Source organism: Atractosteus spatula (genome assembly GCF_055471065.1).
Source record: "Atractosteus spatula isolate fAtrSpa1 chromosome 10 unlocalized genomic scaffold, fAtrSpa1.hap1 SUPER_10_unloc_3, whole genome shotgun sequence".
NCBI classification, from domain to species: Eukaryota; Metazoa; Chordata; class Actinopteri; order Semionotiformes; family Lepisosteidae; genus Atractosteus; species Atractosteus spatula.
The window spans coordinates 2,155,231-2,182,525 of NW_028296623.1; the positions used below are offsets into that span (position 1 = coordinate 2,155,231).

The 27,295-nt window shown below is 43.5% G+C and overlaps 4 non-coding genes and 1 pseudogene across 4 annotated transcripts; 3 read left to right on the plus strand and 2 right to left on the minus strand.

The window, feature by feature from the left end:
• Nucleotides 1-698: 698 nt before the first annotated feature.
• trnaf-gaa (transfer RNA phenylalanine (anticodon GAA)) lies at nt 699-771 on the minus strand. The gene has a single exon. It is a non-coding gene; the product is annotated as a tRNA-Phe (tRNA).
• Nucleotides 772-7,716: 6,945 nt separating this feature from the next.
• Nucleotides 7,717-7,835, plus strand: LOC148812509 (5S ribosomal RNA; annotated as a pseudogene).
• Nucleotides 7,836-22,944: 15,109 nt separating this feature from the next.
• Nucleotides 22,945-23,026, plus strand: trnaf-aaa (transfer RNA phenylalanine (anticodon AAA)). Its single transcript has one exon. It is a non-coding gene; the product is annotated as a tRNA-Phe (tRNA).
• A 1,011-nt stretch (nt 23,027-24,037) lies between these two features.
• trnat-agu (transfer RNA threonine (anticodon AGU)) lies at nt 24,038-24,111 on the minus strand. The gene has a single exon. It is a non-coding gene; the product is annotated as a tRNA-Thr (tRNA).
• Nucleotides 24,112-25,797: 1,686 nt separating this feature from the next.
• trnaf-aaa (transfer RNA phenylalanine (anticodon AAA)) lies at nt 25,798-25,879 on the plus strand. The gene has a single exon. It is a non-coding gene; the product is annotated as a tRNA-Phe (tRNA).
• Nucleotides 25,880-27,295: the final 1,416 nt, after the last annotated feature.

The following is a 27,295-nucleotide window of genomic DNA, read 5'->3' on the forward strand; positions in this document are numbered from 1 at the left end:
TGTGAACGAAAGGCGCTTTACAGAGGAGTACTGCCTGACTGGATCGTTGATGAACGATAGAGGCCACTCCGACCTCTTCTCGGTTTTCTTCAATGACTTACTAAGGATCTTCTTCACATTCGCCCATGCAGGGGAAGCCAGTTACACCAAAGCAAACGCAGGAAAGTGCATTTCAAGCAGAGACCAGGAGGGACTTGTTTACACCGAGAGTGGTCGGAGAATGGAACAATGCGCCCAGCCCTGTTGCTGGAGCCGATTCTTGATGAGATCTTGGGCTCACTAAGAGGCCCCCACTGGATGCTAATCTTTCTGTTGTTCTTGCAGGTCCTGCGCTGCTTTTGAGCCGACAGAGCTCGTCCTGGTCTGTCGGCACAGCCCAATTGCAAATGATCGGCTCCGCGTACAGAAGGAACGTGCGTTTGGTACAAGAGTGCATGAAGGGACCGGAAATACATTGGGAACAAATGACCGGTCGCTCAAGACCTCTGTGAAGTACAGGAGCGTGCAAAAAGAGGCTGTTTCCGCCCGGTCTCGAACCGGGGACCTTTCGCGTGTTAGGCGAACGTGACAGCCGCTACACTACGGAAACCTGCAGGGACCGCTGCTGGTGTCTCGCTTGCGTTTCGGGCTGAGAAAGGGACGCGTCACTTTAGGCAGGGGGTGCTGGAGAGAGGAACAAAGGGCGCGATGAAACAAAATGCCGAAACCTGGGATCGAACCAGGGACCTTTAGATCTTCAGTCTAACGCTCTCCCAACTGAGCCATTTCGGCGGTGCACAAAGCACACAGCCACCTGCTCCAGCCTTCCTGTGTTGCGGCATGAGTGCACCAAGAGGAGCGGGAGAGTGTTGCAGGAACGTCACTCAGAAGGAAAGCCACCCAGCTGCGCCCTCTGAGCTCTGTCCAGCGCATCTTCCTCGCATGGACTCCTGCCTGCGACAGGCAGGAAACAATTAGCAAGAACAGAACAGCACCCCATGGGTGTCTCATGCCACACCTTAGGTTGTGACACGTGCAGGTGTGAGGGGTTGCCGGGCTACTCTGGAGCAAAACTTGGGCGGAGGGGCGGCGGGAAAGCAGACAAAGAGGTGACACCTCAAGGTCTGCACGATCACAGCTCTCCGCCGCCCCAGGCTTCCGCTCGATAAGCTACTGGACACACCCGCCCCTCCTCACACAGACCGTGGAAAAGCCCCCGAGTGGGAGGGCTCTCTCTTCCTCCCAGGAGCTCTTGGACACGACGCACAGACAGAGCGCGGGGAGCCGCCGCCTGCAAACACGGCTCCAGGCAGGACTCCACTCCACTCCGCAGGAGCCGCAGAGCAGAGGAGATGGGGGCAGCTTAGCTCCTGTGCAGAGACCTGAGCTGTTGTTGCTGCGGACGCTGTCTTTTCTGTTCTCGGGGTAGGAGTGAATGTTGAGTTGCCCTTTGAAATGAAGCAGAGCACTTCAACGGCACGGTTGTGTGTGTGTGCGTGCGCCCTGGTGATTCTGGGAGACAGATCGAACCTGGGCTAAAAGAGAGGGTGTTTAGCCCTCTTCCATTTGCTAGTTCAGAGTTGTACAACCCATTTGTATCTGCTAGGCGGCGCAGTCGTCGTGCACAAAGAACGCTTTGAAAAGCGTCAAAGGCAAGTCATTCCGAGTTGGTCGTTTGTGTTTTCTGTTCAGACGCGAAATGCTGAAATGATCTCTCGGCTCCTCGGTTGTCATTTCTGCTCCGTAAAGAAATCACAGCACGCGTCGGCTTCCAGCACGGTGGGTCGGGACACGATGCCGGGGGTCGGAGAGGGCGATGTCTTCCTCGTTAGTATAGTGGTGATTATCCCCACCTGTCACGCGGGAGACTGGGGTACATCAGGACGCGCATTGGAGTGAAAGCAGGATGCGCTGCGACATGCACTGTGCAGATCCCGCCACACTAAGAGGTGAGTGGGTCTGTTCGATCACAGCGCTAGGCGAATCCCCAATCCCCTTTTGTGCGTGGCGACAAAAGAAGCCGCTCTGTTTCCGCCCGGTTTCGAAACGGGGACCTTTCGCGTGTGAGGCAAACGTGATAACCACTACACTACGGAAACGGTGGCAAACCCTGTCCAGCGGCCCAGCGCTGAGTTTCGCCAATGCGATTCAGCTGCTTCCAGTGCCTTTATTAAAGTGCGCTGATGGACCGTGCTCTCTCTCCAGAGACCAGCACGCCTGTCATGGACGGAGCAGGAAAGGCTGCGCCACATTCTACAGCCCTCTCCACGCAATCGACGAAATCGGGCCACTGAAGTGGAGAAAATCGCCTCTCCAGAAAGTGCAAATATCATCTTGGAGAGTATAAATCCCATTGCCAAAGGCCAGCCCTGTATACCAGAGTAACCCTCCCACCTCCTGCAGCGATGATCAGCTCGTCTCACACGCGAGAAGTCTTCGGTTGGAATCAAGCGCCCCCTCTTCTCGCGCGTTTTGCACGTTCGAGTGCTTTTAATGCGGCTCCTTCGTACACGGTGCTGATCTTTTGGAAAGCAGGAGGCAAAACTGACACGTTCCCATACCGGGAGTCAAACCCGGGCCGCCTGGGTGAAAACCAGGAATCCTAAACGCTAGACCATATGGGAGCACACAACCCCGCTGTTCCGGGCATCATGCAAGCAAACTACATAAATATGAGAAAACACGCAAGAGAGTTGTCACTCAGAGTGTCGAAGGGTCGATGTATACTGGGGCTCAGTTGAAATGCAACGTCAGGACTTTGCCGAATTAGGTCACACGAAGAGAGCACAGCCTTTTCTGCCCTGCCGTGTGTGTATCGGTAACTCGCCGTGATCGTATAGTGGTCAGTACTTTGCGTTGTGGCCGCAACAACCCCGGTTCGAATCCGGGTCACGGTAGAATAGGGGCGTCTGCTTTTACTACTTGCGCGAATGAAGGCAAAAAAAAGCCAATCGATGTGAACGAACGGCGCTTTACAGAGGAGTACTGCCTGACTGGATCGTTGATGAACGACAGAGGCCACTCCGACCTCTTCTCGGTTTTCTTCAATGACTTACTAAGGATCTTCTTCACATTCGCCCATGCAGGGGAAGCCAGTTACACCAAAGCAAACGCAGGAAAGTGCATTTCAAGCAGAGACCAGGAGGGACTTGTTTACACCGAGAGTGGTCGGAGAATGGAACAATGCGCCCAGCCCTGTTGCTGGAGCCGATTCTTGATGAGATCTTGGGCTCACTAAGAGGCCCCCACTGGATGCTAATCTTTCTGTTGTTCTTGCAGGTCCTGCGCTGCTTTTGAGCCGACAGAGCTCGTCCTGGTCTGTCGGCACAGCCCAATTGCAAATGATCGGCTCCGCGTACAGAAGGAACGTGCGTTTGGTACAAGAGTGCATGAAGGGACCGGAAATACATTGGGAACAAATGACCGGTCGCTCAAGACCTCTGTGAAGTACAGGAGCGTGCAAAAAGAGGCTGTTTCCGCCCGGTCTCAAACCGGGGACCTTTCGCGTGTTAGGCGAACGTGACAGCCGCTACACTACGGAAACCTGCAGGGACCACTGCTGGTGTCTCGCTTGCGTTTCGGGCTGAGAAAGGGAAGCGTCACTTTAGGCAGGGGACGCTGGAGAGAGGAACAAGGGGCGCGATTAAACAAAATGCCGAAACCCATGATCAAACTAGGGACCTTTAGATCTTGAGTCGAACGCTCTCCCAACTGAGTTACTTCGGCTGTGCGCATCACCCCCAGCCACCTGCTCCAGCCTTCCTGTGTTGTGGCATGAGCACACCAAGAGGAGCGGGAGAGTGTTCACAGCGCAAGGTGAATCCCCAAACAGTGTCCGTAGCGACAAACAAAACTGGCCTGTTTCCACCCGATTTCAAACCAGAGATCTTTCACGTGTGAGGCAAACGTGATAACCACTACACTACGGAAACAGTGGGAAAACAGGCCCACCGGCAGTGAGTATTCAACTTCACTGCATTACTGCTTGAGAATTCAATTATTATCCCAACTAGTTGATATCAATTTATTTCCTTAGGGTTATTTACTTGTTTTGAGTATCTAATGTAGAAGTTGTAAACAAGTTCAATTACGAAACGGTCTAAATGAATGATATACCGAACGTATGTCCTCTTGATATGTGTAACTCTTTGTAACTGAATGAATTTATATCTTTTGTATTCTGATAACCCTTACGATAAGATCTGTTAGGTTTACATGCATATTCTATATATTAATAAATGTATCCTCGTGTATTATTACCTGTGTGTGCGTTGTTTGAGTTATATCGCATGGTTGGATTCTAAGACCATTAAAAGAATCAATTTTGTGATTTACTGCCACAATTAATAATTGTCCCAGTAAATGCACAAACCCCTACCGAACTGGTGCCTCGTGAGAGCACACTACAACAGTGTGTGATCTCCTGTCCCAGCCTGAGGAGCAGACAGCGAGCCTGTCTCTCAATAATAATAATAAAGTGTGTGATCTCCTGTCCCAGCCTGGGGAACACTGAGCCTGTCTCTCAATACTAATAATACAGTGTGTGATTCCCTGCCCCAGCCAATGGAACAGACAGTGAGCCTGTCTCTCAATAATAATAATACAGTGTGTGACCTCCTGTCCCAGCTTGGGGAACAGTGAGCCAGACTCTCAATAATAATAATACAGTGTGATCTACTGTCCCAGGCTGAGGAACAATGAGTTTATCTGTCAATAATGATAATACAGTGTGATCTCCTGTCCCAGCCTGAGGAACAGTGAGCTTGTCTCTCAATAATAATAATAGAGTGTGATCTCCTGTCCCAGCCTGAGGAACTGTGAGCCTGTCTCTCAATAATAATAATACAGTGTGTGATCTCCTGTCCCAGCCTGAGGAACAGACAGTGAACCTGTCTCTCAATAATAATATGAATAAACTGTGTGATCTCCTGTCCCAGCCTGAGGAACAGGCAGTGAGCCTGTCTCTCAATAATAATAATACAGTGTGTGACCTCCTGTCCCAGGCTGAGGAACAGACAGTGAGCCCGTCTCTCAATAATAATAATACAGTGTGTGATCTCCTGTCCCAACCTGAGGAACACACAGGAGTGAGCCAGTCTCTCAATAATAATAAAGCAGATTATGATCTCCTGTAACAGCCTAAGGAACAGTCAGGAAAGAGCAGGTCTCTCGATAATAATAATACAGTGTGTGATCTCCTGTCCCAGCCTGAGGAACAGACAGTGAGCCTCTCTCTCAATAATAATAATAAAGTGTGTGACCTCCTGTCCCAGCCTGAGGAACAGCGAGCCTGTCTCTCAATAATAATAATACAGTGTGTCATCTCCTGTCCCAGCCTGAGGAACAGTGAGCTTGTCTCTCAATCATAATAATATAGTGTGTGACTTCCTGTCCCAGCCTGAGGAACAGAGGGCCTGTCTCTCATTAATAATAATACAGTTTGTGATTTCCTGTCCCAGCCTGAGGAACAGACAGTGAACCTGTCTCTCAATAATAATAATAATACAGTGTGTGATCTCCTGTCCCAGCCTGAGGAACAGACAGTGAACCTGTCTCTCAATAATAATAATCCAGTGTGGAATGTCCTGTCCCAGCCTGAGGAACAGACAGTGAGCCTGTCTCTCAATCATAATAATACAGTGTGTGACTTCCTGTCCCAGCCTGAGGAACAGACAGTGAGCCTGTCTCTCAATAATAATAAAGCAGATTATGATCTGCTGTCCCAGCCTAAGGAACAATCAGGAAAGGGCAGGTCTCTCGATAATAATAATACAGTGTGTGATCTACTGTCCCAGCCTGAGGAACAGTGAGCTTGTCTCTCAATAATAATAATCCAGTGTGATCTCCTGTCCCAGCCTGAGGAACAGTGAGCCTGTCTCTCAATAATAAAAATACAGTGTGTGACCTCCTGTCCCAGCCTGGGGAACAGTGAGCCAGACTCTCAATAATAATAATACAGTGTGATCTACTGTCCCAGCATAAGGAACAGACAGTGAGCCTGTCTCTCAGTAATAATACAGTGTGTGATCTTCTGTCCCAGTCTGGGGAATTGAAAGTGAGCCTGTCTCTCAGTAATAATAATAATAGTGTGTGATCCACTGTCCCAGCCTGAGGAACAGACAGTCAGCCCGTCTCTCAATAATAATAATACAGTGTGTGATCTCCTGTCCCACCCTGAGGAACAGACAGGAGTGAGCCAGTCTCTCAATATTAAGAGAGCATATTATGATCTGCTGTCCCAGCCTAAGGAACAATCAGGTGTAGTGTGCTCTCTGAATGCACCAGTGTAGGGTTTGGGCATTTACTGGGACAATAATTAATTGTAGCTGTAAATCACAAAATTGATTCTTTTGATGGCTTTAGAATCCAACCATGCGATATAACTCAAACAACCCACACACTCAGGTACTTATACACGAGGATACATTTATTAATACATAGAATATGCATATAAACCTAACAGATCTTATCGAGAGGGTTATCAGAATACAAAAGGTATATATTCAGTCAGTTACCAAGAGTTACATATATCAAGAGAACATACGTTCGGTTTATCATTCATTTAGACCGTTTCATAAAGTGAACTTGGTTACAACTTCTACATTAGATACTGAAAACAAGTACATAACTCTTAGGAATTAAATTTATATCAACTGGTTGGGATAACAATTGAATTCTCAAGCTGTAATGCATTGAAGTTGAATACTCATCCAATTTCTGGGGATTCAGATCTCCTGCGGGCTCTCTGGCTCCGTGCCAGGCTGTGCTGTGCTGCAGATGCTCACTGACCGGCTAGTTAGTGTTGGCTTTAACTAGCAAAGTTTGTGCACAGGAGAAAAGATGACTGTGGGTCCCAGCAAGTCAGGAAGAGGACTGGTTCATTCCTGATGAAGCGCTAGTTCTGAATAGTGATTCAGCTGTCCACAGTTCCGACCTGTTCACAAGGCTTGCTGCTGGTGCTAACCTCAGGTGGATCCTCTGATTACTCTCTGCCAACCTCCGCTCTAGACTCTTAGAACAAAGGAAAGTTCTGGCACTCGAACACACTGGCCGTTCCGTGGTTGTCCGGGCTGAGTCTTAGGATGTCCTTTGTCCTTTTGCTCCTGGGCCATCCTGCCCTGGAATTCTCCTTTGAATTCCCTTTAGAAAAGTCCACGAAATAGTCTCTCAGGCCCTCTGTGTTGCCTGTTTTTACCTGGAGGAACTTCAGCTTGTTCATTGGCAGAAAGTTCCATGGGCATCAGAGTCCCACGTGGGTTACTCGGCCCTACCAGTCCCTGATTGGTTGATCAAGGTGAGATGTGAGTCACTTACTCCTGACACTTAGGAATGCAGTCCAGATGTCCATCTGGCACACCCTAGACAGATAGGCGCCAATGGATGACCATTGATCATGATAGCCAGGCTTAGCTAAGTGCACCCCCCTTTGGGAGCTGTCCCTTATCAAAAGAAAACATCTTTAAATCAGCCTGCATGAATAGCTTCTCTGTGGCTGCACCACAGAGATGAACAGAGAGATGGGGCCTCATATGAAAAAGCACAGCAACACTTAATTCTGTCTTATTAACAAGCATTGCCGCTAAAAGTGAAAGGCTGAAGTGAAATAGAGCGGGACGAAGGCAGTGAAGAGAGAGAACGTGGGAAGAAGAGAAAAACGCAAGGGAAAAAAAGCAGCGTCGTAAAAGAGGTGACGGAGCTGTCCTCTCTATAAGAAGGGTGCCAGCGAGCCTTACTCTTGCTTACGGCCACACCCCCTTGAGCATCCCTGATCTTGTTTGATCTCGGAAGCTAAACAGAGATGGGTCTGGTTAGTACTTGGATGGGAGACCGCCTGGGAATACCAGGTGCTATAAGCTTTTAAGCGCAGGAGGCGCCCTATCCCCGCTCGCTCGCTCATTCCCCTGTTCACACGTGTAGTGCGATTTTTTGTTTTTTTGTCAGCTTTGGTGAGACACAGGTGCTTGTGTATTAGCATGTGCGTTTTTTATTCTGATCATGAACAGTTTTACAAGTCCGCAAAGGATCAAGGAAAGGTTTATTGCCAGCCATTTATTCTTATCATGAACCTTATATACTGTATCTCTACATCCCATAACCTTTAACGGCAGGTGCCTGGGTGTGGACATGTTGTGATGTAATATTTATTTTAAAAGTAAACTTTTTAGTAAAGTCTGTTATATTGTTAAAATCTATAAGTGTTATAAAGATCAATTTTTGCTCGTGCTTATAAGTTATCGCTGCTAAATGTGTCTTATTCAATTATTTTAACACTTTTATGACCTATCCACTAAAATATAAAGACCCGCCCTACAATGCTCTTCTCAAAAGATAAAATAAGTTTTACATTTTTTGATTCAATGTAATTTCTTTTCTAGAGAAACACACATCATTTGAGGCTTGGGTTGCATGTTAATATTTTTAAGGTTTAAAGACTTTACGTTCAAGGTACGTGGAAAATCATTTCAAACTTTTGAAAAGTTGTTGAGAATTTGTCATTGAAATAAGCTTACATATTTTAATTCAACGTGATTACTTTTCACTCTCGATAAAACACGTGTGATTTTGGGGCTGGGGGATATGGTGGGGCGTTCTAAAACATCACAACCATTTGAAAAATGTCTTGAGCATGGTTACAAATTTGGAGTTTATGTTTAAATTAGCCGACTTGCCAGTTTTGAAGTGTGACACCTGAGCTGTGCGGCCCCGATATTGACTGCTGCGAAGATGGCTTCTTTGAGTAGTGAATCATCGGATTCCTCTGCTATGCAAACTGAAGAAGTAGGTTACTAAAATATTTTTTCTGATAGTGGAATTGTTGTTTCAATCTGCGTTTAGCGTATTTCGTTTTCAACACTTTGTCTTCTTTTTAGCAAAAGCTGACCCAGCACTCAGTGGTGTGTGACAGTGGCTGTCATGTGAACTCTGATGGTGATTCAGGTGTTGCGGGTCCGTCAAAGACTGATGAAGAGTTGCTACAAATGGTAAATATTAAACCACAGCAAGTTCGAAGCAAACGAAGAACTCTAACACAAAAGAGGCATTACAATTTAAATATTTTAGGTAAAAAGCATGCCTATTTATTTTGTTAAGCCTTCCTTTTCTTTTTTCCTTTAATAGAATAACGAAGAGGTCGACACATCAATCTTCAAACTACCATCAAGGTTGAATGTTTCGTGTCTGTTCATGTGTGTTCGCCAAAATGTGATTAATGATGATGTTCAACCTAGTTTAGCTAACGATGGCTCTAATGAGCCCGATGCTATGGATCAGATTGTAAAGTCGGTGGTATGTTGCAACTTCAACCATTGTTTAAAAGAGGTTGTGGTTGATGAATGCGCGGCCTGTTTGATTAATCATCCAGGTCACTGGGGTCACACATGCCTGGTTGTCGGGTGCGTGGATGGGTACTGTGGTGTCTCCGGGGGAAAGTTTATGTAAATGAAAGTAGTACTCACACCACACTTTTCTTTCCTGAGTTTCGTGGCATTTCTTCCTCCAACTATCTTCCAAATACAGTCCGTAATCCGTTCCCTTAATCCTGATCCGATCCGAGTTCCAAAAGTCCGTAATAAAGCCAATCCGCGATGTATCCTTATCCAGTGTCCGTAATCCAAAAACCATAAACCTTTTCTCCTTTCAGTAGTCCGTTATTCTTTAGCCCAATCTTTAACATACACCTCTTTCCTCTCTTTTCCTCCAAACCGCATTCACCTTATCGGCTTCCGCCCTGTTCACTGCCTCCAGGGCACTTATATTTCGGTTCCTGATGCGGCTCAGCTGTGTCTCATTGTTTCTCAGGGTAGACCCTTTCCATTTACCGGTCAGCTGATTCTTTTTGGCAGCCATTTTGCTAAGGTCCATATCTAGTATTTTAAGTAGGTCATTCCGAAAATACCTGTTATGAATGACCCTTCCCCTGGTCATGTTACAGTACAAAGATGTGTTGTTTGCCGCATTAGAAATTTATAAGTGTCTCAGTTTAGCCCAAATTTTATCGGCTGTTCTGTACATCGCCAGTGGCCTGGGTGCCTATACTTTTACAGATGATACTGAGCGGAGTATAAAGCACTTGCTGAGAAAAATAATTGACGACCGCTCGCCATATGAGTATGTACGCTCCTTACTTGTAAAGGTAGATGGAAAAATACTACACGTGACTTTTGGTGCGTTGCAAAACTTATTTTATACTTATTTATACTTATTTTTACAGAAAAGAAAAAAGATCTATGTAAAACCAGGGCTGTGAAATACTCGCAATGTGAATAGAGCTTTCACTCTGTTTTACAGACACAGGTGTGCCATTGTGAGAAGAACGAAAAATTTCGAATGTATACGTAAGAATTCTTACAAAAAGTGCTTTACACTCTTCTTTCTGCAAAGTTTGAAATGAAAATCAATTAACTGAATGCTAATGTCCTTGAATTTGTTAAAGAGATAGATGTGCATGTAAAGAACATGAGTGAAATTACTGTGATTCTGATGTTTTCAGATCAGAAACTGAAGCCTGGCGGATTCAGTGGTTTGTATTCCAAAATACAATGTATTTTACATAGAACCTGTGGTAACACCGTCCCTCTGATCACTCAGGCTACTTTATTTGCTCTGTTAAGGTCGCCGAGTTCGGTGTTCATGGCTATAGAAATGGCAAGAGAAAGGGCGTTATGAATGCTTTTTCAGATGCTGCTGAGTTTCTGAACAATTTTGGGGCGATAGCTACAACTAATTTTCTGCACCAACATTTAATTGGCGATTGCAAGCAGTGGTCTGTAATGTGTGTGAAAAGTTTAAAAGTGTATACTGGGATGTTTCTGTAATTTTAAACCTACTGATGAAATAAAGTGGTTCACATTTCACATGCTATTTGTCCTGCGAGTTCTTTCTGTGACACTTTACTCAGTCAGTCAGTGTGCGTGCGTGCGTGCGTGCGCTCACATCCCGGAAACTCGCTGCACTCACCAGACTTCCCACACCGCCGATTCCCTAGGGTTATAATAGATTGCATTCAAACCTGCAGCAGACATGATCACCTTCCATCCCTCGTTGCTAATACGCTCTTTCACACACTTATTTATAAATCGAAGGGGATGCGGTGGTGGGCATTTGGACCCTGAGGCCTGGGGCTGCTAGGGGTGGAAGGCGGGACAACAACACTCATTATGCCACACCATTGGCTCTCGAGGGGGCGGGACATCCGCCCATAACATTGCACCATTGGCCGATAAGGGGGCAGGACATCTGCCCATGACAGCCTCCCATTGGCTGAAAAAGGGGGCGTGGTACCTGTCAAAATGTTTGATGAAAGGTGTCGCTTTATTCTACTCCCGGGCCAAAAACAGCCCTCGGATCATCAACTCAATCAGGAACTCCCAGTCTCACAACTGCATTCCCTCGGTGCTTCCCTACCACCCTAACCCAATTTCTATCCCCAGGACCATCATTAACAATGACTACATTTTACAGGACGATCCCTCCATTGGTACTCTTTTTTCCGACCGCCCAATCATCTCTTATCGCTGACCACCAAATAAGCTTCTTGTTCACAGCTCCCTCACACTCAGCACCTTCCCCTGCAATAGCACTCGCTGCATCACTTGCAAATACATATCTAACGACATTCAGGGCATCACAGGACAATTCCAGATAACCCTGACAACATCCTGTATCTCATTTACTGTATCTCTTGCAAAAAATGTCCAGCTATCTACATTTGGGAAACCGAAAGGAGACTAGGAGAATGCTTCAGAGAACATATTAGGGCTGGAAAGGTTAAAGATTTCTCCAAGCCCATAGTTTTTCTTTTCACCTCAAATAGCCAGGATCTCTCAATGACTGACTTATTTTAATGTAATCTTCTCTATTCTCTTGCAGGTTTTGACTTCACACCTTTCTTCACCTCTCTCCATTTTGCACTTCCTGTGTGGCCTCTCTGCTGCTCCTGCCTCCTCCCCTCTCCCAGCTTTTGTTCTTCTGTGCTATTTAATCTTTGTAATCTGCCCTGTCTTTCTCACACCTGAAGAAGGCTTCACAGCCGAAACATTGAGTTTTCTCTCTTCTCTTTTCAGTATGGAATAAACCTATTACTTGTTCCTTTGCAGACTACACATGCTGACATAGTTTAGTTCAGGTGGGTAGCTGCTTCAATATACATTTGTAAATGTCAATTTAAAACTGTAAAAATAGTAAGATTGTAACTCCACTTTAAAACGTGGCAAGAAATAGACACATGGCAGGCTACACCCTGGAAAGGACACCAGTCCATCCCAGGGCAAAGATATAAAAAATAAACATATAGGCAGCACATATCAAGCCTTACAAGAAATCATTAACACCCTCAACACACACCACAGGTCCATTAAACTCAAATACACCAAGCATGGTAGCCTGATAGACTTCCTAGACACCACCACATACAAGGTTTCTTCCTTCAACAACACAGACAAACTGGACATCAAGGTATTTTTCAAAGACACATTCACACGGCTTACTGCACAAGGATAGCTTCCACCCAAAACATACTTTAAAAGGACTGGTAAAATCACAGCTCCTACACTTGCACAAAATCTGTACACAACAACAAGACTTTGAGGAAGCCAAATACACACTCTTCCAAGCTTTATGCCAGAGAAGATACACACAACGTTTCCTCAAAAATGTGGCACAAACATTTCTAAATAGAAAAACTCCAGATGACAGAAAAATACCCCTCAACACATCACATTCTCAACTCAGCATAAAAACCAACCAAAAACCATGATATTAGAAAACATAAACATACTAAGGGAGCACAAAATCATATCTGCACACAGAAAAAAACAAAAACCTTCAGCATTAATTAGTCCAAAGCAAGCTAAAACCTGTACAAAACAGATCATATACACCAAGAGCCAAACATTTCATAACAGAAAACAATGATCCCAAACAAAGAAACTAAAGAAATCTTCCAGTTGCAAAGGGCACTCTCAGAAAACATCAATAACGCCATCTACAGCATCCAGTGCAAAAAGTGCGGGGTGACCTATGTGGGGGGAACGGGTAACTCCATCCGAACCCATCTGACACAACACAGGTACATCAGGAACCACGGGACTGGAAAGCAACCCCAACTGGACAGAGATAGAAAGAAAGAAAAAGGAAAGGGAGTGGATCAAAAGACTTAATACTATCTTTACACAAGACCTGAACATCAGAAAAACCGGGAGGGTTTTAGTCGTTGGAAGGAGAGTGCTCTCCTTGTCCCAGATGGTCCCCTCTTGGATTAAATCTGGGAGAAGGAGCTTTGCTCCCTTCTCCTAACTAGCCAGATCCTACAGGGACTGGAACTCTTCACCATACTAACATGCAACAAACAGAAGAATAACTGAAACCAATCAGCTATGGAAACTCGCACAGCTTGCACAGTCCTACTAGGGAGGAAAACAAAAGACCCTGGTTGCCTATTGAGATATTAATGGTCCATGCATAATCTCCACCAGGAAAAGCAGAAACCCATTCACCAACTGAAACTACACCTACTCATACAGAAACGTACAGAAGGAACACAGACCATAGGATACAAACTAGCCCCCTAGGAGGAACTACAACACACTGCCCCTTACAAAACAGGATAAAAACAGGCCAGCATGGACACAGTGTTCCAGAACAATGCCTGAAGAAGACCCAGGCAAAAACATAGCGACACACAGAAAGGCAAGATTGTCTTCCTATGGAGCCACAGATTCTACAGAGGTAAAGCTGCCTAACAGTGGAAACCTAACGGTGTCAAAGAAGCTTTAGGCATTTAAATGGTAAGTATAGATCAATCCAGAGTTGACAACGCACGCAACCGTACGGTCACCCTCCACACTGGCTACACAACAAACATGTCAAACAGACAGGATACCTTCCAACAAGGAACCAGGATCATCTACAAAATGATCCAAACAGTCCACCATTTACAAAACACAGCAGTTTTATTGGACGGGAGAACCGAGCACCCACCAGCCTACGACGGAAGAACGAGGAACTCAAGCGCCTCATAAAACCTGCCAAGCCACCCAAACTCACATATTTGAAGCTGGTAAGCAATTCCAAAAATTGGCTTCACACCACACTGCAGATCCTCGAAGAGCACTACGAGGAAAATCTGTCATACAACTAGAGGATCTTGAGCTTCCCCACTGGGAGGAAGCTTTCACACTTGCTTCCAACTGATCAAAGAAATATTATGGGAGGAAATTGCAGAACACCACCTTTGGACCCTACAGTACACAAGCTATCGATACTGGGTTAGGGAAGGACACTCGGGCAGATCAAATTATCACAGCAGTTTTTAAATTCTACAACGACTTCTACTGGAAAGACTGCGAACAAGACCAAGTAAGAGTTAAGTTGTTTTATAAAGTCATTATTTTAGAGCAAGGTATAATTCTGATAAAAATACAATAAACAATATGGTGAAGCTATTGGAGAGAAAATTAAGGCTCGGTTAAGAAACTGAAACAGTCTTGACTTGTTCCTTTACACAAAAGTTATTTATTTTCAAGAGAGACCCATGAGGATTCCTCTGGTGTGCAAGGCCTGCCTAAAGACATTTGACCAGTTTCCTCTTCACCTAAAGAGGGTGTGTATGAAATGAGCCTCAGCAGAGGAGATCAGCAAGGTCCTTCTCCAGGCCAGGGAGGACTTGTTGAATCACCTGAGGAATGGGCAGGTCGGGGATTGCAAGAGCATACGGCTCATGTGTGGTGAGAATGTGAGACTGGTGGAGTCCATGGACTGTTTTATGTGGAATCCTGAAGACACATCAGCAAGGTAAGATATTTATAATTTATAAGGCTTCTTCTGTTTCATTTCTAACCTTTACCTTTATGTAAGGGTATGTTAAAATGATATACCAGTGGTCCAGATGCCCTGAGCAAGAGGCTGCTGTCCAGGAGGAAGAGATGCCAGAGACTGAAGTGGAAGAGGAAGGGGAAGATGTGAGTTCTGGAGAACTTTCTATTTTTTCCAAATGTATCTTTTGTTTTATACTTGTATTCTAGTTTGTCTTAGAAGTAAAAATGTTTAAATGTGTATTTTGTATTCCTACTGTCCCCCCAGTTCTTAAAAGCCATCAGCAGGCTCTCAGGAAGACGGTGACCCAGGCTGGACTGGACAGAACGCACTCCCTGGATGCTCCTCACCTGGCTGGGTTTAAACAGGACCTTACCAAGGATCTTGGAGTGGCAGATTGCTCTCAGGAGGTATTTATTTTTAAAGGCATTTAAAATTGAGCAGTGATATTTCCATAGCACATGTTTTTACTCCTTAGCTTAAAATTCACCCATGTGAAATCTCAGCCATAAACATAGTGACTCTACATTTGTCAGGTAGAAAATGTTTCCAGATTCCTGTTTTTATGGATCCATCTGCATCTTCCTTAAACTTTGTAAAGGGCCTATCCAAAACAACAATTATTGTAACCAAATGAAGACCACTGGACTGTCTCACCAAATCATTGCTAATTATATTAAGAACATAAACCATTTTCCGGGCTACATCCTAAATGATATCAGTGTGAAAGTAGAGGATCCCAGCCTGGCTAACCTCATCATCAACTTCCAAAGTATCCTAAAGGATATTCAGAAGAAGAACAGTAACAATGTTGCCAAGAGATTACTAAAAATAGGTCATTTTCATTTTAAATCTTCTTTCAGTTGTACTTTTAATCTGAATACAAAAAAAAGTTGATGAGTATTAATTTCTCCCACAGATATAGACAGTTGCAGAGTCCAGAACCAAGTACGAAGGACTGCTGGAAGGTGTTGATGGTTGCAAAGAGAGATGTGTTGCACAGACTGGGCAAGACATCACCTTGCCTGAGCAGCTTCTTATACTGTGTTACCTGCAGGCCTTTCTCCAGCTGAAGCACCTGTAGCACCCAGGGGTGGTAAAGAACATGACAGTAAGAATACTTTCATACAACAAAAGTAAGAAATTACATATATGGGATTTTTACAGTTTGGTGTATTCATTTTTATTTTCTCGCTATTACAGGTTGAGGAATGGGTGCAAAGAAAGTGTTGTTTCAACAAGTGGGCACAAAAATGGTCATAATTCCTGTTAAAGAGCACAAAACCTCAAACAACAGCTGGCTTCCTTTGCATTGAGTGAAGAAGAGGAACATGCAAGTTGAGGCTACATTGATATACCCATCCACTCAATTCAGGGTTGTGGTAGAACTGGAACCATCCTGGCAAGCAGTGGATGCAAAGTACTGTATCACCCATAATGTGACACCAGTCCATCACAGGACTCACTCACACCATGGCCAATTTTCATAGAAGCCAATTAAAATCCATGTTAATACCGAACAAAAGACCTCCACCTGCATAGCTCCAATCATGTACAGTATTTAAGAAAATCTGGAATGTACCTTAATTGCATTTTATTTGTGTTTTATCAGCCATTTCATCTTTACTTCACTAAACTGCGCTGTAATGCCCAGGTCAGCAGCTGTGAAAGGAGATAGAGAAGATGGACTGGTCAGCCAATGTATCAACAGTGTCTGAAGTGCTTGAGGAGTGGAAGCCCAACACAGGACTGCCACCAAATGACATGCAAATTAAAAAGTTGATAAAGTATCAAATCTGGGAAGGCCTGAGCATCACTGACGATCCTGTGAAGGGGAAGAAGTTTGTGACTTCCAGGTGTTTCCAGAAGGGAGAGGAGGTGTGTGATAACAACGGCAAGGTCATCACAAAGACAACTGCTGAAGCTCACAGATGACAGAGGGAGACATGAGATGTCTTTTCTTTTCAGATGAACCTGCACAAAAACTGCATTGATGCTCGTGAAAAACACTGAGCCCGCCTCCTGGATAAGGAGGCAAATCGGAAGATGGATAAATCCATCAAAGAGAAAAGACAATGTAAGGGCTATAAGAAAGTCAATTATAATCAACGAACAGCCTGTCATAATTCTGTCTGTGACAAAAAGGGTCATTGTTGAGGGGAGAAGAGCTCCTCTGTAAAGTGCATATTTTGAAGATATTAATTTTCTTGTACCTTGGAATTAATGTAAAAACTATATTCGTGTTAATGTCTTGAAAGTAGCATTTCTCATTCTCATCAGCAAGGATATAAGGAAGGGATATGGGACTGCTAAAAAGATACATGATTTTCAGAAGAGTCTAGAAGGCAGATAACTATCCCACTCAATTGTTACTGCAAAGAAATGCCACAGTGTAAACAAAAAGGTGAACCATTCTTGAAATGTATTGATAGAATCTGAATAGCACAGCATTCCCAGACCAGGCACTGGAGTTTCCTGCAGTGTTAGAAAGGTAGTCTCTTGATAAGAGAGACATCGACAGTACTGGACTTCATGAATGACACCTTTCCAATTCATTGAGAAGAGAGCCCACAAGATGAGTCTGGAGAACAATTTCTTATAATATTAGTGGTAGTTTCTGAATAGGTTAAGGACAACATAGTTGTAGAGCTATCTTGCAACTTCTTAAAAGTTGGAAAAGTGATTACCATGTTGCCAGTGGTTTATATTTAAAACCTAAAGATTTAAAATTGAATCTTTCTTAAACAAAGGACATTTTTCACAGGAACAGCAGCCTAAATCAGTTGATGACTGTAAATATGACAAGCTAGTGATAGATTGTAAAGTGCAAAACAAAGTTGTATTGTTTTGGTTTTGTCTTCAACATCATATTAATAGGCATGTTATTTTTAGAGCAGCTGCCTGCCATTCACTAACAGCCAAGATGCCACGAGGTACATGAAATGACCCAGAAGTACTTAATGATACAGAGAAGAGCATATGGGGGGAAAAAAAAGAAGACAAGAAATATCCATTAACACGTGCATCTAGAAGCCAGAAGACGGGTGATGATCAGCATTTCAAAAGCAGACACTGGAGGTTGAATTCAAGTTTTAACAGTGATTGTCTATGTTTGGCTTCAACACAAATCATATTAATATGCTCACATTATTAATTTGTACAAAGTCCCCAATATTCATTACAGGCGACGTTCCCAGGAGTACACACGACCCAGCTAGAACGTGGCTAGCTGACGTGCAGTGGACCTCAGGGAAAGAACTCTTGCCCACACGGATGTCTCTGCTCTGAAAACCACTGGATAAAGGTATATGGCGGTCTGTTCTCAGCTGTTGATTTTGTGAAAAATATTGAATATGAAAGATTGAAGTGTCACTATTCAATGAAGTTCAGACATAAGTATTATGTTGAGAAGCTAGATCTGTTCTACTAATAGCTTTAGTACCTTAATATTGTACTGTTTGCTCTGGTTTTCAGACATCAGTCCAAGATCATTGGTGGGTTAATTGATTTCTGGTAAGATTGGCCCCACGTGTGAGTGTGTGTTTACATGTCTATCTGGCATCCTTAAAAGATGGTTTTGTTTCCTTTTCTTAATTGCTCTTGATTACTAGAGCGTATTTGGCATGATACATTTGTGATAAATGCTTTTTCTTTGTGAATAGTCTTATTTTAATCTAAATAATGTCAATGAATTAGTGCCTTAAAGAACAAGCAGTTAAAGAAATGACATTTCAGGTTTATTAGCTAGTTTTTATAAGTGAACTGAGATTCCTTTACAGTGCAGAGACCCATCTTTAATATGCTGTGTGTGCTCATAATGGACTTGAAATTTGTTTTTGTCGCAATGTAAAGGCATAATAAATAGATAATATACTCTATTTATCAAGACTTGACTATTTTAATTCCATACTTCCATTGACTGCTTTGGAATGCATTCCTTACAATTTTCCTAAATAATCATTGTCTTACAGTGTAGACCTGGGTGACATAACAGGGGGTATATAGATGAGGGAGGTATTTGATTTTAAATTTGTTGATTTGGGGGGAAAATATACATTAATTTCCTTGTATGTATCACCAGTGGGAAACTTGGCATTTTTGGATGAATTGCAATCTTTACTGCAAGGCCTTCAGACTGATATAGAAATGACTGGAGATTTAAATGACACATTTGATAAATCAGACAAGAACAGCATAACATCTAAAATGGCAGAACCCTCTAAAGTACTGAAAAATTTCTGGCACATTCATAATAAATACAATTTATTTAATTTAAAGCATAAAATTTGCTTTAAAAAGAAAACCACAATTTGTACGATATCATATTTCAATATCGACGTTCAGATGAAGAATTTGAGGATTTGAATATCAATGGAGAGTACATTGATTTGGGGACAATGTTTGCATCTGAATAATCCTCCCTCCTGGAAAGAAGGAAAAAAAGTTTTGAGTGTCAGTCTTCAGGATCCCCCCAAAAAAACGTGCAAATTTGTTTCCGATGTATTTTGGATAAAGATATAACTCTCATAGAAGATACATTTTATCAGTTGAATGCAGTCAGTACTTTTGACTTTTTATATGATGATAGGACCTACATTTAGGGCTCAGTACTGATAACACTGCTGCTATTGATGGAGTAGAAATAAGTGATGTACTGGCAGTTTTTTTTTTTTCTGAGGCAAGAGGTCCTAGAACACCTCCTAAAAAAATGTTAAGATTCAGAGCAAGAAATATTTTTCCAACTCACCTAATGCTATTGCATTAACGAGGCTGAAGTTGGCTTCTTATTCGCTATGATGTTATGTCGTCTTTCGCCTGTAGATGACTCTCTACAGTCATTTTTAAAAATACTTATCCGGATGTATTACTGTACATTTCCTCAGTAAAGGGGAATGTGTAAGTAGAGACTATCCAAATTGCATTTTTGTATGAAACACATTTCAGAAACACAACTCACAATAAAACAAACTGGCATGTTATACCACGAGTAAATAAGACAAAGGCAAAACGTAAATTCACTGGCACTTTCTGCATATTTTCCACGACCTTGCCTTCTGATCATAAAAAGTCTCAAACTCTTGCATTTTACAAGAAATTTTAATATAGCAGTTTTAAATGGGACATTTAGAACATGGCATATGAGAATATATGGTTAACTGAGGATGAGCAGAGGGTGATCGACCCTACCTCCTGGTTATAAAAATGTCTAAAAAGTCTGACACAGATGTGTGAGAGACAATGGAAAAGACTATCAAAATCCTGAACTTCAGGACATTGTACTGTACTGTATTTTAAATACAACCCTATGAACATGGCATGAGAGAATACATTGTCAAATGGTAAATGCAATGTTTGCTATATTGCTAGGGCCCTCCCTCCTGATTTTAAAATCGTCTCATATTTCTGACATCAAGGTGTGAGACACAATATAACAGACTGTCAAAATCCTGAACTTCAGGACATTTTATGATACCATTTTAAAAATATGACCCTCTGAGCATGGCATGTGAGAAAATGGCATGTGAGAATGCATTGGGAAAAGGTGAATGCAATTTCTGCTGAATTGCTATGGCCCACCCTCCTGATTACAAACTCGTCTCACAATTCTGACACTGAGGTGTGAGATACAATGTGACAGACACCATTAAATCGTGAAGTACAAGAGATTATACTGTTACGGTTTTTTTTTAATATTGACCCTCTGGCATGTGAGGACTTGTAGTCAACAAAATAGCAAGCATTCTGCCGATTTGCTTTGTCCCTCCTTCCTCGTTACCAAAACATCTTAGTATACCGACACTAAGGTAAATGTCTCTAAATCCAGAAGTTAAGTTGTCAAAGTATATCGGAGTCAACCGATATTGATCAGGTTCTGCTGATGCCGAGCCCACAGCCTTCACCATAAGGTCCAATTCCCCAAGCCTACTAACCTTATATGTCCATCCCTTCTTGTCAAAATTCGTATTTTCACAGGGTACCCTTCAGAAATTGCAGTATAGAATGAAAAAAACTCCAATAGATCTCGGCCGCTGTTGGCGATTTTCCTTTAAAAACAAATGATTCTCCAGAAATTTTACAGAGTGTATCACTTACACCGAGACCGAGAAGTGTTAAGCTGTACATGAGTCTTTGTGGCTCGGTTGTTAACCAAAAGGGTGGTGGTTTGAGACCATCCAGGGATGCTATGAGCCTTTTAATGAACACACCCTCTTCACTTCATTTCTCCACGGCCAGTCTTGTACCGCAATCAAATACAGAGCCCGTAGGGGGCAGTAAGCCCGCATATATAGCTCACTGTGTATATAATGAAGAAGCAGAGGTTAGTTTCTCATCTGCATGTTGCAGAGCCTTACGCAACTCGTACTGTACCAACAGCTAGGGTTTGATCCCTGCACGGGCTATTAGTTGAAAGACCATTGTAAATGACGTGTAACAGCTTTATCCAGCTGGTTTTTATGTTTCATACTAAATTGCTATCTTGAAACCAAAATAATTAGAAATATGGAACACAACCGTTGTTCCCCAAGAAGGAAAGCTGTTTTACACTGACGTCACTCCTTTTTATTTTATCCAGATTTTAAAGACAACTCCGCCCTCAAAGGAAATCAAAGGAAAATGTTGTATTAGCATGAGCTGCACAGGCTCTGAATCAGACCATTTCAATTAGTCTGATCAGTGCAGGACAAGTTAATGTAGAATTATTGCTTTGTCTATCTCTTGTTTGTATATAAATGAATGTCTCTTAAAACTTAATGTTAGTTTTTAATTTAGTTTTAGTTTTACGATGTAGGTCATGCGTTGACATATGCACAAACACACGAAATGTCTCATTCCTGATTCAGCTCATGCTCCATAGGAGAGAAGAGATTCCTCCTGTTTCTCGTACAACCATATCAGAACAGAAGCCTGTGTCACCCAGCTCTGATTCAAGATTGAGTCGCATCTTCAACATTTTGTTTTTGTTTCTGATCATTATTTTCTTTAGTTATGATCAATATTGAACTTTTTCTAAATAAAACAAAAATAATCAAACATGCAGGCAGATTTTTTTAAAAGTATTAGGAGTTGACAGGGCGCTCCTTCGGAATAGTCGTCAGAAAATGTGAGAAAAGGAAAGTTACGTAAACTCTCACACACAGCATTAAAGATTGGAATCTGATCATAAAAAACTAGCTGTCTCCCCGTCGGTAATCAAACCCCAGTTTCCCGCGTGACAGGCAGGGACACAAACAACTTTACTAACTAGGAGCGCTTGCTAGCTATTAGGAGGCATTTACTCTTAAGTATGTAACTGTTTTGGGTTTCGACTTTAATTTTCCCAATACCAGTTTTTTACAAAAGTAAAGGCACACGGCACATGTGTGCCACATCACGTCCGAGTTTAGTGACAACTACCTCAGAGATTGTAAGCTGGGTAGTTTCAGATCAGATCACTTTTTTTATCAAAGGTTCAAGCAAACCCGAATACTTTTGCAAGAGACATTTCAGAATCCCAGTCAAATGCAGTACGATTGCTGGATCCTTCGAATTCGACTGAACTATAGCACAGATCTGCAGTCCACCATTAGAATACTGTGGGTGTGTTGTATAAGCCACACGGCTAAAATAGTTCTAAAACAGAAGATGCATCCTCGTTTAGGAATGTGGTATAAAGTGAAATGGTCTGGGAAGAGTCCTACGTTTGAACAGTTCAAAATAGACGTAAAGGGGTGTTTACGGACTCTTTTGAAATGTAAGAACAAGCTGTGCGGACCTTATCTTTATTTACCTTGTGTAATCGTTTTTCATAAAGTGTAATTGTATTATAGCATGTGCCCCTGATGATTTTCTTGATACGTTATATGTGCTCTTGTTTGTATTGTATGTAGTTTTGTTGTTCAAATAAAACGTAAAAGACACAACTTTCCGGATGCGGCTGCTGTAAAAATAAAATGACATCAAGGGTGCTGTACGCAGAGGTCTGAAACCTGCTCCACAGAAGATCTTTATCCAGAGGTGTCAAAGAAGTCGAGATCTCGCCAGAGAGGGGAAGCATCTCAGAAAAAGCAGGTGCAGTCGGTTCCACGGTCATAACGCCACTAAGTCGGGCGATAAGAGCAAAACCCACCCGAGCTCCTCCGAGCAAGTAATGAGACAAAGAGACAGCGCACAGTGGGTAGCGTGGCCGAGCGGTCTAAGGCGCTGGATTAAAGCTCCAGTTTCTCCGGGGGCGTGGGTTTGAATCCCCCCGCTGCCAGGTGCTTCTGTCGGGACCCCCTTTCAGCTGACTTCAGACGAAAGGGAGGGAACTGCTTTTTGGCAGTCTCTCGAGAAACTAAGCAAAGTGTTTAAAGATACTTTCTCAGCTTGACATCAAGGCACAAAACAAAAACCTTCTTGCGTCCTCTAAACCCAAAAGCGCTTTCCACTTCTTGCGTTATGCAGGGAACGACATCTGCCCAGATCACTTTTGTGTCAATGCAAATCGTAGTGTGCCCTCCGTTTTAATGTTGGCTGTGCTGGCGTGCCGCTTCTGTCTGTGAAACTTGAATGTTCTGCTTCTTCACACCGAATCGTTGGCGGGGGTTGAGCTTGTTAAATCTTTGCGCATAGCGCTCCTTTGGAAGTACTTTGTCCAAGTTCAAAAGCGATCATGGGATTTACTTCATGCGTTCAAGAAGCAAGCCTCGCACGACAGATTTAAATGGGGAATGGAGCCTGCTTCTTGCTGTTTTTCCTGTGGTTGCAGTTACAAAGTTGATCGAGCTTTCACATTCTGTTAACAGTATTCACTGGCTGAGCTTTATCAGTTGGTTCGTAAAGGAATCTCTACTTCGGTTCCAGAAAAGTCATCTGTAGTGTGTTTTTTTCCGTGCCCATGGCAGTCTTTTAAAGCTGGTAGTAATGGCGGCGAAGTTAATTTTTTATCCTCTTTAAAAGAATAAGGACGGGCTGGGGCGAGCTGCATTTACCACTCTTTCAGCTAACCGCCGAACTCGCGAACTGATTACACTGCAGAGCCACAGGCGCCTCGCTTTTCTCCATTCTCTGGTTAGGGTGAAAAAAAAAACACTGCTGGTATTAGCTGGCCTGCTGGGAGTACCTCTTCATCACTGATAAGTAAGATTTGTGTTTCATCTTTCGCAAGCTGTATAGATTTCTTTCAAAACAAGTTGTTCCAGAAAGGAAACGAACACTTGCATTCACCTGAATTAAAAGGCATGGGATTTGCCCGTAAGGATAAATTCTGTACAGTAAAACAGGAAGAAGGCACCGCTGGGAATCGGACCCAGGATCTCCTGTTTACTAGACAGGCGCTTTAGCCAACTAAGCCACGGCGCCGGCAAAGGGCTGTCCTTTGACAGCCACTTGGACACGTCTCAACTGCTCTGAGACATCTGCGTTCGGTGTGCACCGAGCCTGCTCGCCTTGCAAGTTGCCTCATTTACATGCGATAGCTCCACCACTAAGAGAAAGGATGAGAAATGGCTTTTATCTGGCACTTTTCATGTCAGAGGATCTCAATCTGCTTTCCGTGTACAAGAGGATGTCCAACTCATGTAGCTAAAGACGTAGACGACAGTGCTCCGCTGAAATCTTGATCTCACAACCCTCGGCATGACTCCGCTGTGTTCTGCTTTAGACAAAGGGGGGAAAAGACTTCTTTCATCACACGTTTTGCACTGTTTACGGTGTTTGCAGTGCTCTTTCCTAAATGTAAACCAGGAATCGGCACCATATGAGGTGAGACTAGATAATATTGGAACAAGTAGCCTCGCCATTCCATGCGTGACGTGAGCAAAGTGTAATTCCTGTGTTTATAGTGTGCTTGTTAGAGACTTAGCTGGCACCCAGAGACTTTAAATCCGGGAGTCAGCAGCCCAAGACAAGAGAGCTTCCTTTGTCTATGTTTTTTGCGTGAAGGGGGGAAACCATGCGTGTGCTGCAAACGATCTTAGTATCGAAGTGCCGTCACACATAACCGATCCGAACAATCTGCTTTACAGAGGAGCACTGCCGGAGCTTATCGTTGGCAAACTGAAGATCAGGCCGACCTCTTCTGTGACTCTTGAACACTGAATCTCAAGGTTGTGAATTCAAGCTCCACGCTGGCGGGAAATTCCATAGGTAATGATCACATTTTCTTGCATGCTAATCAAAAGAAATATTAAGAAACGTTTCCCGATACCAGTTTTTTACAAAAGTAAAGGCACACGGCACATGTGTGCCACATCACGTCCGAGTTTAGTGACAACTACCTCAGAGATTGTAAGCTGGCACAAAACAAAGTTTCAGATCAGATCACTTTTTTTATCAAAGGTCCAAGCAAACCCGAATACTTTTGCAAGAGACATTTCAGAATCTCTGTCAAATCCAGTACGATTGCTGGATCCTTCGTATTCGACTGAACTATAGCAAAGATCTGCCGTCCACCATTAGAATACTGTGGGTGTGTTGTATAAGCCATACCGCCCAAAATAGTTCTAAAACAGGAGATGCATCCTCGTTTAGGAATGTGGTATAAAGTGAAATGGTCTGGGAAGAGTCCTACGTTTGAACAGTTCAAAATAGACGTAAAGGGGTATTTACGGACTCTTTCGAAATGTAAGAACAAGCTGTGCGGACCTTATCTTTATTTACCTTGTGTAATCGTTTTTCATAAAGTGTAATTGTATTATAGCATGTGCCCCTGATGATTTTCTTGATACGTTATATGTGCTCTTGTTTGTATTGTATGTAGTTTTGTTGTTCAAATAAAACGTAAAAGACTCAACTTTCCGGATGCGGCTGCTGTAAAAATAAAATGACATCAAGGGTGCTGTATGCAGAGGTCTGAAACCTGCTCCACAGAAGATCTTTATCCAGAGGTGTTAAAGAAGTCGAGATCTCGCCATGAGAGGGGAAGCATCTCAGAAAAAGCAGGTGCAGTCGGTTCCACGGTCATAACGCCACTAAGTCGGGCGATAAGAGCAAAACCCACCCGAGCTCCTCCGAGCAAGTAATGAGACAAAGAGACAGGGCACAGTGGGTAGCGTGGCCGAGCGGTCTAAGGCGCTGGATTAAAGCTCCAGTCTCTTCGTGGGCGTGGGTTTGAATCCCCCCGCTGCCAGGTGCTTCTGTCGGGATCCCCTTTCAGCTGACTTCAGACGAAAGGGAGGGAACTGCTTTTTGGCAGTCTCTCGAGAAACTAAGCAAAGTGTTTAAAGATACTTTCTCAGCTTGACATCAAGGCACAAAACAAAAACCTTCTTGCGTCCTCTCAACCCAAAAGCGCTTTGCCACTTTTTGCGTTATGCAGGGAACGACGTCTGCCCAGATCACTTTTGTGTCAATGCAAATCGTAGTGTGCCCTCCGTTTTAATGTTGGCTGTGCTGGCGTGCTGCTTCTGTCTGTGAAACTTGAATGTTCTGCTTCTTCGCACCGAATCGTTGGCGGGGGTTGAGCTTGTTAAATCTTTGCGCATAGCGCTCCTTTGGAAGTACTTTGTCCAAGTTCAAAAGCGATCGTAGGATTTACTTCCTGCGTTCAAAAAGCATGCCTCGCACGACAGATTTAAATGGGGAATGGAGCCTGCTTCTTGCTGTTTTTCCTGTGGTTGCAGTTACAAAGTTGATCGTGCTTTCACATTCTGTTAACAGTATTCACTGGCTGAGCTTTATCAGTTGGTTCGTAAAGGAATCTCTGCTTCGATTCCAGAAAAGTCATCTTTAGTGTGTTTTTTTCCGTGCCCATGGCAGTCTTTGAAAGCTGGTAGTAATGGCGGGAAGTTAATTTTTTATCCTCTTTAAAAGAATAAGGACGGGCTGGGGCGAGCTCCATTTACCACTCTTTCAGCTAAGCTTCCTTCGTCTATGTTTTTTGCATGAAGGGGGGAAACCATGCGTGTGCTGCAAACGATCTTAGTATCGAAGTGCCGTCCCACATAACCGATCCGAACAATCTGCTTTACAGAGGAGCACTGCCGGAGCTTATTGTTGGCAGACTGAAGACCAGGCCGACCTCTTCTGTGACTCTTGAACACTGAATCTCAAGGTTGTGAATTCAAGCTCCACGCTGGCGGGAAATTCCATAGGTAATGATCACATTTTCTTCCATGCTAATCAAAAGAAATATTAAGAAACTTTTCCCGATACCAGTTTTTTACAAAAGTAAAGGCACACGGCACATGTGTGCCACATCACGTCCGAGTTTAGTGACAACTACCTCAGAGATTGTAAGCTGGGTAGTTTCAGATCAGATCACTTTTTTTATCAAAGGTTGAAACAAACCCGTGTAGCGGCAATGCTTGTTAGGAAGACAGAATTAAGTATTGCGGTGCTTTCCCAAATAAGGCCTCATCTCTCTGTTCATCTCTGTGGTGCAGCCACAGAGAAACTATTCATGCAGGCTGATTTAAAGATGTTTTCTTTTGATAAGGGACAGCTCCCAAAGGGGGATGCACTTAGCTAAGCCTGGCTATCATGATCAATGGTCATCCATTGGCGCCTATCTGTCTAGGGAGTGCCAGATGGACATCTGGACTGC